The sequence below is a fragment of the Vanellus vanellus genome (assembly GCF_965231255.1).
Source record: "Vanellus vanellus genome assembly, chromosome: 1".
Lineage (NCBI taxonomy): Eukaryota > Metazoa > Chordata > Aves > Charadriiformes > Charadriidae > Vanellus > Vanellus vanellus.
The window spans coordinates 214,921,105-214,941,272 of NC_138905.1; the positions used below are offsets into that span (position 1 = coordinate 214,921,105).

Sequence of the window (20,168 nt, forward strand, 5' to 3'; positions counted from 1 at the left end):
AGCTTTATTCTTGCCTGGTTTTCTTGCTTTACTGTATGGCTAAAACAGAGCTCTCTAATTCGCTTTCTTCAGGCTGAATTTATTTGGTGATACCCAATTATTCTGAGGATGTCTGGGTGACACCGTACGCCGGCTCGCTCAGTCCCACAAACCCCAATATCTCCACTACAAGGCAGCCATGCAGCTGGCACACCACTGCACCCCTACTCATGACCTCTGAAGGACTGGGCAGCTACAGAGGACGCTTACTGAAACCAGTGGGACTCATTGTGCTAATGTCAATATATTCTGGATCATGCCAATACATTCTGGATCATTTAGACTGAACATCAGGAAAGAATTTTTCACAGAAAGAGTGGTCGGGCATTGGAATAGACTGCCCAGGGAGGTGGTTGAGTCACCATCCCTGGATGTGTTTAAGAGACGTTTGGATGTGGTGTTGGGGGATATGGTGTAGGGGAGAACTTTGTAGAGTAGGGTAGATGGTTGGACTCTGATCCCAAGGGTCTCTCCCAACCAATTCTATGATTCTATGCCATGTTTTTGATCAAAGGACTCCTGTCATAACAAAAGGGCTGTAGAAGTGGGATAGAAAGGTTCCAACTTTTTTTTTTTTTTTTAAAAACCAATTTAAATAACACAAAGTATTCCACATATCATAACACTGGGAAAGAGTTCTTATAATGGATATCTCGCACCGCTTGCAAGCACCTTCCTAATTCCCCAGGAAAGATAGCTTATTAAAGTTAACCAGGGCAAGCTGTGATTTACCACCACGCCTCCAGCCTGGATCAAGGCACCGACGCGTAACCAGCTGAGAAATCACTGCTGAGCAGCTCAGAATTCCCGCTCCCTACCTCAGGATGCACCGCAGGGGAGCAGGATCTTTTCTGCAGTCCTGTTACTGTTATGAGCACAGGGATAGAAACACAGAGAATCAAATACAAGGTGCATTGAACTCACTTGCTCAGTACAAGGACTATAGTGTTTGGTGTTTTAAACTCACCACCAATCTTGGTGAACAGCGTGTTGAACAGCAATATTGAATTTCCAGCTCCGCTCCGGCAGGACAGATGAGAAATATAATGCAGTCTGGGGCACGAAGGTGTTATGACATTGGAGATGGGCAATGCGAGCAACAAGAGTGAATTGGAAGGGTTCACTGCCTTTTTGTGGGAAAATTACAGATGCTGGATATTGTAGATTGTTTACATATGTGAAATCCAAGAACGGTCATAATAACTGTCATTGCAGCCTGATTTGAAAATGGACAACAAGAGAGGATAAAACTGGAATAAGGGAATAATATCCCTGGAATACTATCAAGGGAACACAGGGTAAATCCTCTTGTGGGACCTTTCATACAGTTAAATTTCTAATGGGAACTAGATGGGAACCCTATGTCTGGGACATTGCTATCCTCAGAGTAGAAATACACAGCAAATAAAACATTCTTGACCAGATTTGAGTGGTAGGAGGATGAGTTACATGGGATGCCCTTTCTGTTTTTCAAGTCCCTGAGCTTTTCCAGTTCCTGCCCATGCACCACAGCATCTCAGGAGAGTGTTTCAAGGCTTTACAGAGACAGTGTAACCCTCCTGGCTCCCACAGCTCTTTCCCCCGGCAACGTGACAGAGTACAATTCCACCTCAGAGTTTCCATACAGCATCACAGGAGCCTTCTGCCTTTTCCTTCTCCATCCTCTCACATGTTATTGCTCCTTCAGTGATGCTGACTCAACTGTTTTTGCACTAAACTAATTTTGTGAAATCTTTTGGGTTACATAAACCCTCCCCCACCCACTCCTCCCCCCCTTTTTTTTTTCTTTTTTTTTTTTAAACCATGATCTTTTCACTGGTCTGACAAATTGGTAATGGGACAGGGTAATGAACTGTGGTGTACATTGGGGAAAGAAGGGATAGTAGTGGCTGCTGAGGACAGTAAAGAATGGGAAACTCCAACTTTCTTTACCGTCACGTTGCCCTTGTGAAATCATGTTTTCTTGCTGAAGCGCATCCTCCTCTGAGTAAAACAGATGAGCAGAATGTATTCATTTTGGTTTTGAGCAGCCTCAGCACGCAGATGGCACAGGAGAAGCTGCGGGCACCTGCCAGATGAAACACTGGGTGGGACTGAAACAGCCCCTGAGCTCTTCTACGCTGCAGAGATATTTCTGCCTGCTTTAGCGAACTTGCTCCAGCTACGTCATTAACAAAGAAAAATCATTAAAATAAAGGAGTTTTAAGTACAGTCAGTCCATTAGTTTCAGTTTCAGAACATACAGCTCCTACTCCATCAAAATTTGGCATGGTGAGAAGGTGGAGGCACAGCTGCTATGCTACAGGTGAATCCCAGGAACGATCCTGCTATTTAGAGACATATCTACTCTAGAGAGTGACAGAAGTGAGTAAGGTGGGATAATTAACTGGTAAAGCACAATGCTATAAATGAAATCAGTCAGGTGCAAACCATCTCATGCAATATTTGCATCACCTACAGCGGGCATGTGTATTGTGAGAGACATGGCGTTATGTTAGGAGAGGTGACTGGATAGGGTTATGTGTTGTATGACCGCTGAAAAGAAAACCAGTCCTGAGCTTACGGAAGGAGCATAAAACAATAGCTGGATATAGGTAGCTGTGGGGAACCAAAGGAAACAGGACCTCTACTCAGCTGGACGGGCTGCAGGCTTTGCCCACCTAATACATTTATCTTCTGGTTTGTTCTTTTTACAACAAAAGGGTTTTTTTCAACTTGTGACTTAAGGAAGATTAATACGATATCCCAATAATGGGTACAGCGGAATCAGCAGAACACAACCACATCTAACTCAATTAGGTCAATTGGACCTGCTCTATAAAATGTTGTTTCAAAGTGCAGAAGTTGCTCTGCCTTTTCACTCCTGTATATGTGGTTGATCAACACCAAAGACAGGATTTTAGTCTAGAGAGATCTTTGGTCTTTCCTGTTACGGGCATTCTTTTGCTTGTGTGGTCTCAGAAATGCATGAATAAAGGAAACTAAAACATTCTTTTTTTCATACTGAAGCTAAACTACAGCATTTTTATAACAGTTTTTATCTACTACCTTCAAATTAGCCTGGAAAGAAAAGCATTCGTTTTCTTTGCTCGTAGGGCTTTGCTGTCAGTACAATATTCCCTAAGGAAAGCCCCAAGGCCCTTCCACACCCAGTGCCCAACATCCTTCCTTCATAAAGTCCATTGACCAGGCTGCAAAGTGAGCAGAGAGAGAAGATAAATCTCCACATTTTCTAAATAAGCTGCTGGCAAAAACAATTGTTAGCTTCAGAACCGGTTATCATAAATAATTATCTCAGTGAACTATTACCGGGTTGAGAGGAACTATTTTCAACAGGTAACTTCTGCATCCCATGCTGGTACTCACTGAGATGGGAATACAGGTCCCATCTGAGATGACAATTTCTGTTGCTGTTTTGTGTGTCGCTGAGACTTTAAATTAGAACTCCCCCTCCTTCATTCTGCCACATTTGAAAAGAAATCAAATAAATATACAGAGAAAATGATTAAGCCACTTTCTCTTTCAAAGCGTTTGTCAAATGACTGCCACTCATTCCATATCCCCCTTCTTGCAAATGGCATCTTCCCTGTTTTGAAGTATTCCTCAGTTGTTTTCTGCTCCTGTTCCATATTTGAATGCTTCCCTGTATTTGCTTTTAATCTTTTCACTAACGCACCAAAAGTTTTGCTTGTTGGGGTGAATATTGTATAACTTAAAATCCCCTCACTGTTTACTTGCTTCTATCTCTTCTGTCCAGGCACTTCATCCTTCCCCCTGGATGTGTATATAATGTGTTGATTTTCTACATGATCCAGAGATTATCATATTCCCAATGTGACCGTCCAGTCATACTGCTACAACTTACACAAAATTGTTCCATTCAGCAAAATCTCCATTTTGTGAATAATTCTTTTCAATTAAACAGAATGTAGTCTCTAATTAGCATTTTACTTATGGAGTTACTTTGCTTTTTGTACCAGAGTTTTTTTCTCTTTCCCTTTTTACTTATTATCCAGGTGATTGTAAGCTGAAGATTTTACATGTTTCCCAAAATTTGGTATCCAAGATTTTAGGTGGGGCATTGGGAAATCTCTCCATCTTTCCAAGATGGATGTTTCTGATTAAAAAAAAATGTACCAAATGGGTCTCTTTTCTTAGATTTGTAAGGACAAACTTTGCTTCATTTTCGAGTTGAACAACCTTTTACCACTCTCTTATTTCTTATTGATTCTGCTTGGACGTTAATTTCCTTCTGTCTTTTCACACATGGAAGATGAACATTGGGTTCCACTGTTCACGCTTTTTATTAAGTATTATAGGAAAAAACAGTTTAATGGAGTGTTACTCCCTATTTTTAAACAAATTGTCATTACCATCTCTAGAAGCTTTTCTAGGTTGGTTGTTTTTTTTTTTTTTTATAATACACTATTTTAGTTTTTAACCAACTTAACTTTCATTTTTCAGATTTATTTTTCTCTTCCATGTTGTTAAATTTATTCTGTCACACTTCCAGACTCAGTCTCCATCTACTTTTCTCCAAATTATTTTATCTGCGTTTAGCTCTTTACTCTTTCTACAAAGGCAACATGCTGTATTGCTGCTGTAGATGAGTTGCATAATTCGGGAGTGTTTGTTTAATCATGAAACAACTATTTATACGACTTTTTCCCCCTGCTACTTTCAAATATTCATCAAATAGTACCTTTTTCTAAAACATGCCCTGCTGAACTATATGGAAAGGAACAAAAAAGCTCATTGATTGGTATCTGAGGGTCATGATCTTCTGTCATAACTGTGCATTACATTCCTGAAAATATTTTGGATTTTTTGTTATGAATATTTGTTATGAAATTTCAGCTGCCTTTTGTCTAGTTATGATGAATCTCCCTTTCCTTTCCTAACATAAGTGTTTTTTGTTGACAGATTCCTCTTCTGTTGGTAGTGGAGATGTTGAGGGGGAGTTGTATTATGGCCCAGACCACATACTGAAACACAAACGACAAATATGGGGATAACATCTCCTTTGCTCTTATCTCTGTCTTTGGAGATGTGCCCACTTGATACAGCCACAAACTTGAGAATTTCTATTATGGGTGTAAGTGCACATCGGAGTGAAGGTTTTTCTCTAGTAATGCAGCTGTTATTTACTAATTTATGATGCCATTTGTTTTTACCACGATACATACGATATTAAAGGTATGATAAGAATTACTTCAATAGATTTAGGAGGGTTATTTTTTTTCTTCTGAAAATGTCTACAGAGGATTGCTTACACTCCCAAATATTACTTAGAATAAGAAATTGCCTCTTAAACTCCTCTTTTGAGTTGCCACCCAAAATTCCAAGAGCATACACAACCAATACTAGCATTCACAATAGAGGAGAGGCCAAATATAAACAACATGACTATGACAAAAAATATTTACTTGCTCATCTAAATAAGGATTTCGGCCACACACTTCCCTCATACTGTACAGCATCATTTCCAGTCAGGTTTGACAGAGAGCACAGGAACAATGAGAAAAAACAACTGAAGACAAAGATGTCAAGCACAAGTCAATCAAGTCATAGTTCTCCAAATAAAATAAAAATAAATTAGGAAAATATAGCACAGAAAGTAATTTTATAGATAAGGAACAGTTCATGCTCTATTGAAAGCCCGGGTTTATCAAGATGTTTGAAAGCCAATATGGAAAAATATTTTCTATTATAAAGTGCAATATGGTAAGAAAATAATTTCTGAGTCTACTTATTTTATGTCAGGACATTACTTTAAATTATTGATGGAATTATGCAAGCCCATTTCTGATCTCATGTGTTTCATAATTTTAATTCCTTTAGTTCATCGGCACGTCAAGAAAGGCAAAGAAATGTACAGTGATACAGAAGAAAATCAAGGCTTGTTTTGAGACTCCGATCAGAGTATCATCTAATGCCTTCATTGCCCAGATAATCTTCTGAATTCACATGGACTGGATAAGTGGCATGAAAAAAACTTTCATAATCTAGGAATTGAGGTAAAAATAATATAATGTTGCTAAGATTAGGTCTTGAGATATGTCTTGCAAGCATTGTGTATGATTAGCAAAATAGTAAATAATTAAGTTTAATGGCAACTTCTATTAAAAGACTTAAAAATACCTTCATGAAGCTTAGCAAAAATTTTATCTGGCTGTTTCGTTGCTAAAATAAAGGGAAACACTGCTTGTGTACAGAAAATGGCTGCGAGACCATTATTGCTTCTTCTTTACTGAAATGGAACAACTATAAAAGAATTGACCTCAATGGTCCAATCTTAAAGTTCTCTTTCAACCTTCTTATCTTCTGGACTCTGACTAAACATAATTCATGTGCAATCCTCCACAACGTCTTCAGAATTTCACAACCTTATTGCCTTTGTATCTCACATCCTAACCTTACCTCACACACAGACACTCCCCCACAGACACCCAACAGCCGGCGTTTGCCTTGCAAGGGGCCATGCAAGTTCCAGGAACAATACATGTGTCAGGAGAGGATCGGAAAGAGCGTTCTTGCAGAAAAGCTACTAACAGACCCAGTGGCCACCACCTATTAACCAAAACCCAAACAAAACGCCACCAAACAAGCATGCAGGTATGGACTGGTCTTACACGTATCACAGGTCCCCGTGCTGCTCTCTTTTTGTCTGTCTGCCCCACACTGAAGACAAGGACTACAAACCTACAAATCCCGTACACAGCTGCAGCAGAAGTGGAGAGAGATGGATCCATGTCCCACTCCTGCAATAAAACTCACACATAAGGTGAATGCTACTTGCATTAAGGTGATTTTCTCATGCTCCCTACACTGACAAGTGCTTCCTGGATTTTAAAAACAGCAACGAAAATCTCACAACTTTTCCTCAAAAATCTCTTCCACACTTGTCTCCGATTTTTTGGCTCCTTGTCTTGACTGGTGCATGGTATCAGCACCCTGGGGTCCTTTTCTGTCAAGAAGAGTCTTTATTCCATTCCACTAAATAAAAATTATGTACACATGCACAGAAAATGTATGACATAACATCTGCCAGCCATGACCTTGTGCAACCTACATAAGATGTTTCTTCTGCGTTGTTATCTGTTTGTATTATTTTTAACTTCACTCCTCTTGATAGAAGACACCTATATTATAAACTATATTCATTATTCACAACACAATACTGTTCAAACATTCCATAGGTAGTTATGTATGTTCCTTGCGGGTAAACAAGATTAAAGTGCTGGATTGCAACTAAGTGTTTTTCAGTACGCTGTTGCTGTGCTTTTTTACTCTGTATGGACAACTGTATTGTGTGCAGTTCTGGGCTCCCCAGTTCAGGAAGGACAGGGAACTGCTGGAGAGGGTCCAGCAAAGGGCTACTGAGATGATCACGGAATCACGGAATTTTCAGAGTTGGAAGGGACCTCTAGAGATCATCTAGTCCAACTCCCCTGCCAAAGCAGCAGATGAGGGGATTGGAACATCTCTCTTATGAGGAAAGGCTGAGGCACTTGGGGCTTTTTAGTCTGGAGAAAAGAAGACTGAGGGGGGATCTTATCAATGCTTATAGATACTTAAAGGGTGGGTGCCAGGGAGATGGGAACAGCTGTTTTTCAGTGGTGCCCAGTGATAGGACAAGAGGTAACGGGCACAAACTTGAACATAGGAAGTTCCATCTTAACATGAGAAGGAACCTCTTTACTTTGAGGGTGGCAGAGCACTGGCACAGGCTGCCCAGAGAGGTGGGGGAGTCTCCCACTCTGGAGACATTCCAAACCTGCCTGGACGCCGTTCTGTGCCACTGCTGTAGGTGCCCCTGCTCTGGCAGGGGGGTTGGACTAGATGATCTCCAGAGGTCTCTTCCAACCCCGACCGTTCTGTGATTCTGTGATTCTGTGAACAGTACTTAATGCGGGGTGATTTTGCCTCAGTTTGAAACGTCAGCTATGATTGTGACCAAAAGGCAGTTATATATTCAAGCCATCACACTCTCTCCTTTGGATTTCCTTAGTTCCTAATTCTAACAGAGCTACCACACTATAATATCAACTGACATTAAGTTTCATCTAGACAGAAAGGTATTCTGTAAATCCCTCAACCCACCGATGCAGGTTTCCATAATGCCAGAAGAGAGCTGTGTACGAGCAGCTCTTGCCAGCCCAAGTGCAAAACCACAATGAAAATCTTTTGTATGTCCATGGGAAAACAATAAAACTTCCTGACGGCATCTTGCACTGTTTTCCAGTTATCACTGCTGTTCATACGGCTCTGTAAGTTTTCAGAGGAGACAGCAGGATTGGGAGCTGGACTCCTTGGGGAGTTAGTAATGAGCTCTAATGCCTTCTGCTTCTAAATGGCTTCTGCTGACTTAGTCGAAGTTTTATTATCATCCTGACAGTGGAGTTAAGAGGCCCACCTCCAGCCCACCAGCATCGCTCGACTCTGTTTCTGCAGTGTCACGGAGATGGGTGAGTCAGTGCAACATCCCCGTCTCGAGGCTCCTTTACCTTGAGAATCGCTCTGGCTGCCAAAATAGCGGGTACCTCCATCCCATCCCTACACCTTGCTGCTGCTTGCAGTAGGTGAGCCGTCTTTTGGACTTGGACTAGTCAGCCGCTCCCTGCGGGTTGGGGTGACCCCCCTCTGCTGCTATGAGCTGAGGGCTCATATAGATCAGTTAGACGAACTGCAGGCTGATTGCATAAATCACAGGCAGACTTTTACAAGCAGAATCACGATGTTAACGTTCAGAGTTGGTTAAAGACAAATCACTTGGTGTTGATAAAAACTCCCCATTGCAGAATAAAAAACCCCTCCCTGCTCATACCAATTTCTTTGTTCCTTCCTGATAAACAAACACATCCCAAGACAACAGCCTAACAGAACATCTATGTGGACAGCCAGCGCAGCCCCCCTGAGAATGGCTTATTTCCCCAAAAAGTCACTTCATGAATGATGCGATTTACCACTTTTCTGGGTGTAACTGCTGTGCTGGCTTCCTGGGGCTGGACAACACTTGAAAACCTGATCTCAGGTGAGTAAGGGGGTGAATCGACCCTGTTGCAGAGGGAAGGAGTGGTACCATGCTCCTGGGAGTGTTGAAGGAGAGGGGGGCAGGAGGACAGGCACCTCTGCTCCCTCTGGTCCACAGCCACACCACAGCTGAAAAGATAAATGCTCTCATCATGCAGTTCCTGCTCCAAAATTTGATTTGGTTATAACATCGTGTCTTGCCAGGAGAGGCGACCCACCCAACGTTAATCCACAGAAAGAAAAACTCTGAAGTTCTGAAAAAACACAAGAAAATTCAGAGGTTTTAGGTAGCTGAGCAGAAATGAAGTCTTGGTTGTTGATGATAAAAACCTGGCTCCTGTCAGAAAGAGAATCAAACCATATATCCCCTCTCCAAAATAGTTCCTGCATTTGTGAGAGCCTCAGAAGAATGAAATAAGCATCAGTTGGGGCTGCGAAATGAGATGCAGCTCTGCTGCACGACAGAGCAACAGCCACAGAAAAGAGAGTGACCTGAATGGGGTCCAGAAGAAGCAGGGAGCGCAGTCATTAAAAACTACCATGAAGCCTGATTGGAATCCTGATTCATTTGCTGCCTTCTTCTCCTTATGATCTGTTATGTTCTCCGTGCTGTAAAAGGCAAAAAATAAGCAGCACGGAGTTTCTGTGCTGAAGCCAGACTTGTGGCCCACAGCAGAAGAAAGTCCATGACGGAAAAACAATGACTAATAACACTTGTGAGACATGTTGTGTCAACACGTTCGACAGACGCCAATCAGTAGGACTCCAGCTGAGCCTCAGCTACAAATTTAAGACCAGAAAAGTGCTGGAGGAGGGCTGAAGACAATAACATCTTTTCACAGAGATCAGTTTGCGCTGTTTGCACCTGCTAAGCTCACGGGAGTAAATCCGCTCCCAAGCACGTGCCATGGGGATCATACAATTTGAGCGCAGGGCATACGCTCAGCTGCTACGCAATTTCAACTCAAGTCATCTGTATCTTAATTATTTACTTATTTTTTTAGCAGCTATTCATTTTTTAATGCTTAGCGGGTGCAACAACCTGTGACTCACCAAAGCCAGCCCATGCTGCTGCCTGTTCCCTGTCTCCTCTCCTCCTTCCTTTTGTCACCGGCAGCGTGTGAAGTTGTGAGATCGCAGCGGCTGCGAATGGCCCTACATCATTTGTTTACGCAGCGCTAAGCCAAATTTGGGTTCAACAGGCAATGCAGCGTTTAAACCCTGCCATTAAACAGCTCCAGTGGTCTGCAGGCAAAGCACTCAGGAAATTTGGTCGGTATTGGAGAGGTATTATTTTAAAAAAGGAGCAAGCTCCACACGGAGGAGGTGTCGAGAATATCTGCTACACTGTCTGTTAAGTTCAAACTCCACTTGAATTATATTAGCTTTCAGTAGACCTTTGCGGTGGTACCTTCAGAAACAAAACAAGGGTCATTTTTTTTTGCGTCAGGGAGAAAAGCCAGACACACGCTGGGACCACAGACCTTGGGCACAAAGAGACGAGAGCTGGAACGGAAAGTTCAGCTGGTCCATCCTCCTGCCAGAGCAGCACTGTTCTGAATGACTGGCTCCCGAGTTGATGCGTTCAGAAGAGATTCAGGTTTGCATGGCATTAGGAAGCCCTTCGGTAACAGATGCGGTCTGTTGGGATACATCTTAAGAGAAGAATCAATAGACAGAGCAGGGGAAAGAAGTTAAACTAGAAGACAGCTGGTGAATCACAAACATATGGCAAAGGGCTGCGCCAAGGCAGGAAAAGCGAAAAGAAGCCGAAGCAGAGATTTTTGAACAGGAGGCAGAGAGAACAGAGCAGAAGAGAGGGGAGGGAAGCCTGTGGGTGAGCGGGCACCAAGGCACAGAGACTACATACCCCAGACCCCCTGAGGACCAGGTGTGCAGGGATAACATAGGGTACAAATTACAGTGCCTCGGTCGGAAGGGCTCTCCACCGGTGCAACGCACGCTCTTTCTCAGCGGATTGGAGAGAGCAGGGACGGCTGCGCTCTGCCCCATCCATATTACAGCTGTGTGCAGAGCCAGGATGGAGAGGTTCGCAGAGCCAGAAACGTACTCTCCATCTTAAGAAAAAAATTGAATTTTTGGAGGCAAAATTATATCAAATCAGAACTGAAACTAAACTCTCAAAAAAACCCCCCTTTCTTTTTCCACTGTCAGGCTTGATCCTGAAACCGCTCGTGCCACTTGAATCAGATGGTCTGCAGGAACAGATTACTCTGAGTAGAGAGAGATAATATGGGAATAAAGGGATTGGGAGCCGTAAACTCTGATTCCCACATGTAAAAGCAATATTCCTAATTTCAGCTGCCATATAGAGTTTTCAAAAAGCCAATTCTGCGCAACTGACATTTTCTAATAAAACCTACTCCACTGAAAAATTATCAACCAGTTTCTACTTTCTCATTAGAAGTAATAATAAAAAGGCAAAACAGAACTCTCTTACAGGACTGTGGGGAAAACAAATAAATTAAGAGTAATGGAGAATTTGAACATACGGATAGAGACAATAAACAGGAGCAATACATCAAGATATTTGAAAGCATAGCACAAGACTGCTTATTTGCACAGGAAATTGTATAGGATCGCTAGAGATAAACCAGTTCTTGCTTAGACTATAGCATGGAACAAAGATCGTGATTTGAAATCAAGAAGGAAAATTATGCATGGATAAAGCACCTTGCATAAAAGTTTTGGTCAGGTAGTCACCAATGGGTTTACATGACTAAAATGAGTCCTAACGCAAGACGAAAAGAATACAATATTTCAGAAGTAATGACAGGAAGTGTGAAATGGAACCCGAACACATTTGAAACAAACAAGACGCAGCAGTACAGGCCACAGGACAAGTAAACGAATGTTGAACCCAAGCTTCGAATGCCCGGAGTGCGGTTACACCTCAGCAAGACTCGTAAGGGCCACTGCAGTTCTCTGATGTGTCTCTTATCTGGGCGGCGCTCAGAACCGGACCAAAGATGTTGCAGATCAGTGCTGTCAAATCCTTGGCATTTCTGCCATTTTCTTTGGATTCCACTCTCAATTAAACCGAGGAGAATCAAGGCTAATTTAAAAATACTGAAGTAACAGCAGCTTTATCTCAAGCAGAGAAAAGCTGTAGTATTTCTAGAAGGTCCATTAAAGAACTCAGGTGATTTATTCCTGAGGGCAAAATCCTCCAGATTTAAATAGCAAAAGATAGGCTTAACCCAATACAATAAGCACTATACTACAGACATACTATAAATCCATCCTTTTACAAATCAGTATAAAATCAGGATACAATAGAAAAGAGAAGGAAATGAAAACTGGAGAGGGAAGAGGAAAGAAATAAAGACAAGACCAGCCACACGGCATCTAGAAGCAAAGTTCTTATAACATGTGATCTTGATCTCATCTTGATAAGCAGTAATAAATTCCTTTTCAAAGTAATCTGCAAGCTAATACTGATAGAAAAAAAAAATTGAGTTTATATATAGAATGTCAGTTCAAGTATGCTCTGACATTTAAATTGTTTCATAAAATTATGGCACCAAAGCTGCTAGAAATATTCACTTACAAGCAAGTAAACATCCGCTGTAACATCCACAACCCAAACATTAGCAAATGTTGGTAAAAGCATGAGAAACAGACAGTGAATTAGTCAGCTTCTGGTCAATAAGTAAAGCAATTATTCTGTACCCTTCGCTTACTTCGGCTAAAAGGAATCACACAGGGAAAATTAATTGGAATTTGTAAAGCACCACGGTTTGAAAAAGATCAAAGTGTTCTTTAGAATAAAGTTATTTTTTAGGTCATGATTTTTGATTGCTTCTTAAATGTGAGGCACTCTAAGAAGCAATTGTTTTAAAAGAACAATAGGTCAGCGATTGAACAGAAACTCGAAAATAGCAAAAACGAATTAGTGACAGAGTGGGACATAAAGAAAACAGAGACCAAAAGAAATGGATGTGAGATAAAAATAACCATAGAAGACAGCTTTTTGTCCAAGCCTGGGGTTTTTGTTGATTTTTTTTTTTCCCTCATGAGGTAAATATTGATTTAAAACTCAAGTTCAGAACTGGAACCATAAACAATTCTATTATTCCGTTATTAGGAAGAGATTATAGCCAGAACAGATCATAAAACTCAACTAAAGAGCCCAACTGCCGCCACTAAGATGACTCGTGCAAGTCCGTGTCTATAGGAGAGGGTTCTATGGCTATATACCCTAGATTCTGGGACAGGAACTATTTTCTGGCTTTTAGACCAGCTAATGCATGTCCACAAGGCTAAAATAGTTTGGCAATGCTTAAAATGCTGAACGGCAATGGCATGTGGTTTGAGCTAATGCCTACACCATGGCCAACATTTGTTTGCAAAGGTATCTCCTTGTCCAAGCCAAAAATTGTACCAGGGACCATGATATCAGTTTAAGACTTGATATAGCCCTATGAACTTTATTAGTACAGATGTAGTTAGGACTATAGTCATACGGAACTACATCTATACGGTGTTAATGACAAAAAATATTTAAAATTTATCCAGATATTCTAAAAACTGCCCCAGAGAAAATGTGGTTTTATTGCGTAAGGCATATGAGGACCTGACTTTTTATTACAGGCTTCACTCTCAGATTTACAATTGTGTCTTACTGCAACACGACAAGAAAGCGCTTTGCTTGCCACAACTGCATTGAAGCAATCAAGGTTTTACAGCAACCAAGTGCTGGAGCTCCTGCCCATGGTCATGTAGAGCTCGGTCTTGCAAGGCGCTGGGAGCCGGTTGGCACATGGCCTCACAGCCTGAGCGCTTAAATTCAGGACTTAAACTCATGGCTGATCCTGTCTAGGAAATCGCTCTGGCCACCGATGGGTCAAAGCTTTGCTTAAGAAGTGTAGTTCTGGGTAGGGGTCTAGAAGCAGCCGTTGCCATAATTAAGTGCAGATCTGCAGCTAACAAAAGCCACTCCATTTACACTGTCTTCCCTAGGAGGCAGATTAATTAGAATCAAAAAATACTCTTTTCTGGAGTGCTAAAAACAGTAAGAAAGATCCTCATTTAATGCTAATTATATTAATTGACAAAATTACATACATGTTGTCTTGCTCTGTCTCTACTTTGTCGTAACTAATGCTCATTTCAAAACAACTTGCTTTTTCTTTGATAATGTATGTTGGTTTAAAAAGTCACACAGGCACACACCTATTACGTAGTGATGTGTACCCACACGCAGAGTTATTGGAAGTTCTGCAAGAGCAAAGACCACGACTACAGATTACATTCACTGCCTTAGAAATTCCTTGCAACAAAGAGAGAAAAAATGTACTTTTAAGGTTATCTAACAAATTCCTCTAAGTTCCTCTCTAAAGCCTAACGTGATGTCTGTCAGATTCACCAGGCCATTCGGAGACACAAGCTATGGATGGCTTTGCAAAGGCTGACCATCATCACACTCCTCCTAGGTGGGCTTCTATGCGGTTCGGAGAAACTTATTCAGAAATCTGAGTAATACTAAGAAAACCCATACTTTGGTTGACACGTACGCCCATCATTATGGATGAAGTTACACAATCTCCCAGTGTGTCAGATTGAATTATATCTTTTCAGCAGCATTTTTCAGTTGTCAAAACAACCTGTAGAAAAGGTTTTCCTTTTGCTAAGCTTCTAAATCAATTTCTCTGGAGTCACTGAAAATTTCTGTCCATCTCTTCTGAGTTTCATGTCAGTTAGGTGTCTCGGCTAGTCAAATTAAAATTTTAAAGGAAGAATACAAAAGGCTGTAATCTGAAACATGCTTAAACTGAAAATCTTTGTGCTTTGGAATAGTAAAACCAAGAAGATCCTCAAGGAAATGAGCCTGCTGTTGAAACGGAAGGATTCAGAATAAAATCATTTACTTCATTATTTTCAAACAAAACCTAAACGGAATAATCTTTATCTCTATATTTTTCTTTTTCTTGTTCTTGTATTCATGAACACATCATATTTTTTCATTTGCTTTTCATTACCACCCTATTGTTAGAAGCTGCATTTTAATTATTTGGACAAATTAATTGAAATATAGTACAAATAATAAATAAAGCAGTTTTCTACACAGCTTTTGTATAAATAATTTAAGATATGGGAAGTCATAGTTTGGTATTTTCTTATCTGGCTCCCGTTGGTTGCTAATTCTGTAGGCTTAATATGATAAGGAAAAATACCAGTTTTGAACTTTACTCTGTATTGATTATTGTGCATTAAAAATTCACAGTCAGGAGAGAAATAACTGAGAATGCATTTAACATGCTATAAATAATTTTAGATAATTTAATACGAAAAGCTAGATTTATTTTCACTTATTAAAAGCCTAAACAATAATTGCATATTATGTATTAATACTGTTTATTTATTTATTGAAATTTTATATTCATGTTTTAAAGAACCTTCCTGTGACCAAAAGCATGACAAGCCATCAATCACAACAGCGCCATCAAGAGGTCCTTGCAGTCTCACAGTATATCTCCAAGCTGCGGCTTGCAGAAGTGATCTGTACGTCAGCGCTCTGCAGCGATGAGATGTAAGGTTGGAGTTAATGCCAGCAGTGACACTGGAAGGGGGTTATGTCAGGTTAACGTAACTCATGTTCACATTTGTTGACTCATTTTAAATTTGTTCTTTTCGCTGTTATTATGGAATTCAAATATGAGCCGTGACTGTAAAATGTTTATAGGCTGCAATGAAAACCTTTACAAATTTGATTTGAAAGATCCAACGTTTTCATAGCATAAAACAAAATTGCATCAAAGAGTTTATAGGAAAAAGCCAGTAAAAAGCAGAGAGAGAGAGAGACAGGAGATCAGAACTGGGAAGGAGCTACGTGTGTGTGTGCCCACATTTAGTCACGTAACCCTTCTCGTGAGCCCATGGGCACTGTGAAGGACTGTCATTGACTCGGAGAAGTTTACGTGGCGATATTTTTCATCCACACTTTCACCATGTCACACTTTGTCACATTTGTCACCGTATGACATTCCTGCGGCCTTGAAATCCTCTGCCGCCCTACGGCCTTGACAAAAGCGATTGCATCCCTCTGGAGCACGGCACAAGAACAGCTCCGGCGTGCGGGTGGTCAGCCCGAGCTCCCCTCTGCACCCTTCTCCCGGGAGCACCGCACCTCTACCCCAACACTAATAAGAACTCCAATTTGGGCGCTAGATAGTCCTCTGGATACTTCATGCGGTACCTGGAGGACCTCCCTACCTCGGCCTGGCCCATGACGTTGGGTGTCGGATATTGACCTGTCAGACAGGTCACTCGTACTTTCTTTCGGGGATTCCCTAAAGCTTAGAAGGAACAATTTGGGACTATCCATACACTACTTCCACTGTTCTTCAAATCTTTATCCTTTAACTATTCTACTTGCAGAAAAACCTGATGTAGCTGGGCTCCCACCCTGCCACGTTGGCCAAATTTACCTCACTGCTTCCTTTGGATCCTTGGCTGTCTTTACCTATTTAGTGCTTTTTGTCAGCTGTCAGAGACACACAGACTGTTTATACTCTGCGTTTTTACAATGCTTTACGGCTGTCTTTAAGTGGGCCTTCTAGGGATTGTAGCAGTACAAATACTACCTGCTAAATTCAATAAAATGCTGCCCCATAAATGAATGCTACACAAGCCCCAGCAACCTTTAGCACAGACATGAAGAAGCGAATCTCCCCAGTCAGTAAGAATACAAAGAATACTCTAGAAATTTATCTCACTATTTAATATCTAAATTTCTTACACAAAACGCAATTGAGGACTTCTTGAATAGCATTATATAATAATTCCCAGACAAAAACTGCATTAAGATAGAGTTACAATTGAACATACACATCAATAATTTAAGGTAAAATACATTACAGGGATATATATTTAGCCCCAAGCAAGATTTACAAACCTAGGAAGTTTACAGATCTGGTTATAGTGAAAAGAAAACCGAGGGTGTTTAAGAATCGGAAATGTGAAAACAGCTGCCTCGGAACAGTGAAATACGCTGGCCGCTATGGAAAAGGAGGCAGCATGCCTCTGGCATCGGACCTATCGAAAACATTGCTTCCATTTTCTAAAGAAGAAAATTCTTTGTGGAATTCTTTGAAGGAAAATATTATATGGCAACCTCTATTGAAGAAGGCACTCAAAAAATCTGATTTCAAGTATTGAATAATTTAAGATACCTATTAATAAAACTGTTTTATAAGTACGTTTACTTACGAATTCTCGAAAAAATGTTTATAAAGTAAGTTATGTCACTTTGAATAATACATTGCAGTCTTGATATACAAATGAAGTGAAAGCCCAGCTTTTGGTATTAAAACTCAACTCACTATAGAACCATTAGTTGTGTTTCCAGACTTTGTTCGTTTTTGCCTGGAAAACACATGGACTATACTATCGAGTAAGTGAAGGGACTTAGGACCCCAAGCCACATCAAGTAAAAAGACTTGCTCAGGGGTCCTGTATCTTCCAGAAGTCACAGAGGGATTTTTGAAAATTGCACACAATTAACTGAATGCATGAACATAATTAAAATCCTTAAAATAACGAATTATTTTTACACTTAATGCAGGACTCCCGTCCCAAAAATACATTGCTAATCGTGGTGCTCACAACCATTACTTATGCCCAAACACAAAATCAGCTCACTCATGGCAGTACATACTAAAGCTTGAATAATAGCCTAGTTCTCCAGCAGATCTCAAAGTACTTTACAAATGAAAATGGACTGATATGACAATTGTTGGACATGCACAGCTTCCACCGAAATCACAAAATGCATCTCAGAATTAAGCCACAGTCAAAGAGCCTGTTTTTGCACATTACTCACTAAAACTCCCCCTGGCTCCAAGAGCCAGTGAACTCAGCAGGGATGCTTTGGTGAATGGGAAGTGCTGAACAGGGCTCTCATGAAATTTCACAACGTTCTTATTATCATGCTCCATTACTCCTTGCTATGTCACACCTCATTTTACAAACAACACCATAAAAAGGACCAAAGCGGTCTGCAATACCGTAACAGTAGAAGAACCTAGAGGAAAAAGGCAAAAAAAACCCAAAACCAAAAACCAAAAAAAAACCTTGATAAGCAATGCAAATGTAAGTGGTAGAGTTAAGAAGAACCCACGATGCCTGGTTGTCAATCTTATGCTTTAACCTCGAGGTCAAGAAGCCCTCTTCTGCTGGCATTGCCACAACAGACCATGAACTGAGAGTGAAAATCTGTGGGGAAACAAGGAAAATATGAGAAAGCACTTCTTTGGGCTTGAAAAAAAACCCTCATAGAACTCTTCTTTCTGATAATCACATTGCAAGACCGGGGACGAGTGTCTTACACACAAAGCCAGTCCAAGACTCCTTTGAAGTACAGGAAAAAGTGACCTTTTCTGCCCCAGGAATGAAAGGCTGGGCCACTTCTGCGATGAAAAGGAGGGGGACGGAGAGAAGGGGCAGAGCTGGGATGGAGAGGAAAGGGAGAGCCTCAGAGAGCCAGGCTCGCCCCTCCGACCAACAAGGCCAGGGACGTCCCGATCCCTCCTGCAAAGCCGGAGGCAGCTGCCCGCATGGCTTTCCAGGGCTCTGGCGCAGGCAGAGGGGTTATTTCGCAACCCTTTCCTTCTGCAGCCCGAGCCTACTGCCTGCTCTTCCTGTGCTCTAACCCTGCCTCGTTTACACGGCCTGGAGTGAAATTTGTTATTTGCGTTAGTATTTAGCTGGGGCTAACTTTACAAGTGGTTATGCTATTATTTTCCCTGGAAATAGGAACAGAAAATTGAACACTGCATTCTTTCCTATGCAGAGTCTGAAATCTAGACTATTAAACAGCCTACATCTTATTTTCTTTCTGAATAAATTTACCTGCCTTTTTATTTTTTAACACTATCCACCACTTTCTTGGTGCTAGCCATTAATTATTTGGAAGTTTTATAGCTTCCTTTGAGCTTATATTTGGTTTTCCAGCCATTATATTCTTAATTTCACAGACAGAATTCTAGTACATTGCCTACTGCAGCCATAAATCACTTAATGTGTTAGAAAGCAGATTGCTCAGTAATTGCTATTTTATTTACTATACCGATCCAAGCAATTTAAATATGATTGAGTTTTCAAACTTAGAAACAGCGTAAAGAGATTTAGGAGAGAATGCAGTATAAACGTAAACAGCAATCAGCAGTCATTGTTTTCACTTGCATTAGAATTAATGTTTTAAAAAGAAGGTACTAGGACAACTTTATGAACCACTTGTGACTCAATGGCTGCTGTTAAGGTCTCAGTATGAACTGCTCAGCTCACCTCATTGTTTTCCAGATCTAGAAATGCTACAGCAGAGGATATGCCCTCCCTTGGATGCGGTAAGAGGCGCTGAGAGACATCTTGTACTATTTTTCAGTCGCTCTTGGCTAAGCCAGAAATAATTGAGAGATTTCAAAGGCAAAATCCCTCCTTAGTAGAAGACCAGAGATTCCTGGTAGACCGTCACAGGGAATCTCCCTGAGTGACAATGCAACACTCTTTTAAATTCTTCACAAAAGTTAAAACTCTATTTTAAGAGCCAGAGCAATTACACCAGTGGTAAATATTGACTTATCTGGTAGATGCTTTTTATCAGTTTCTTTCCATAAGACCCATCTTAAAAGACAGCACAGTATCGCATCTGGAAGTTTATTCACCCAGAAGAGAAGTATCAACCATTCTGCTACTGCTATTGGACCCAGATTTGGACAGCCTAAAGCTTCCCTGTGCCTAACCTTTCCTACTGTGTGGCTTGGCATCTTCAAAGAGATTATATGAAACGTAATAATAATATTTGGCGTATTGGTAGGCACATTGGCAGGCACATTGGCTTTAAGCCACCTGAATCTGGGCTTCTGGCACAACATCCCAGTGCAGTGAACGTTATGCGACTCTCAGGGCAGAAAGGCGCTCCCAGCAGTTTTCACTCTGAGAAGGACTTAGTAACATCAGCAAAGCCACTATTATTTCCTCTTGTTCACATATAAGGGAGTATATATATATAAAAACATATTAATCGTTTATTTTATCTATAAGTGACACTTTTTTTTTACCTTAACAAGCCAACA

At 40.9% G+C, this 20,168-nt stretch overlaps 1 protein-coding gene across 6 annotated transcripts in view; it reads right to left on the reverse strand.

Annotated features, from left to right (window-relative positions):
* The window catches only part of DLG2 (discs large MAGUK scaffold protein 2), a gene marked incomplete at both ends in the record, with an annotated part of 916,537 nt that overhangs the window by 187,270 nt on the left and 709,099 nt on the right, over positions 1 to 20,168 (reverse strand). The gene's annotated exons all lie outside the window — the stretch shown is intronic.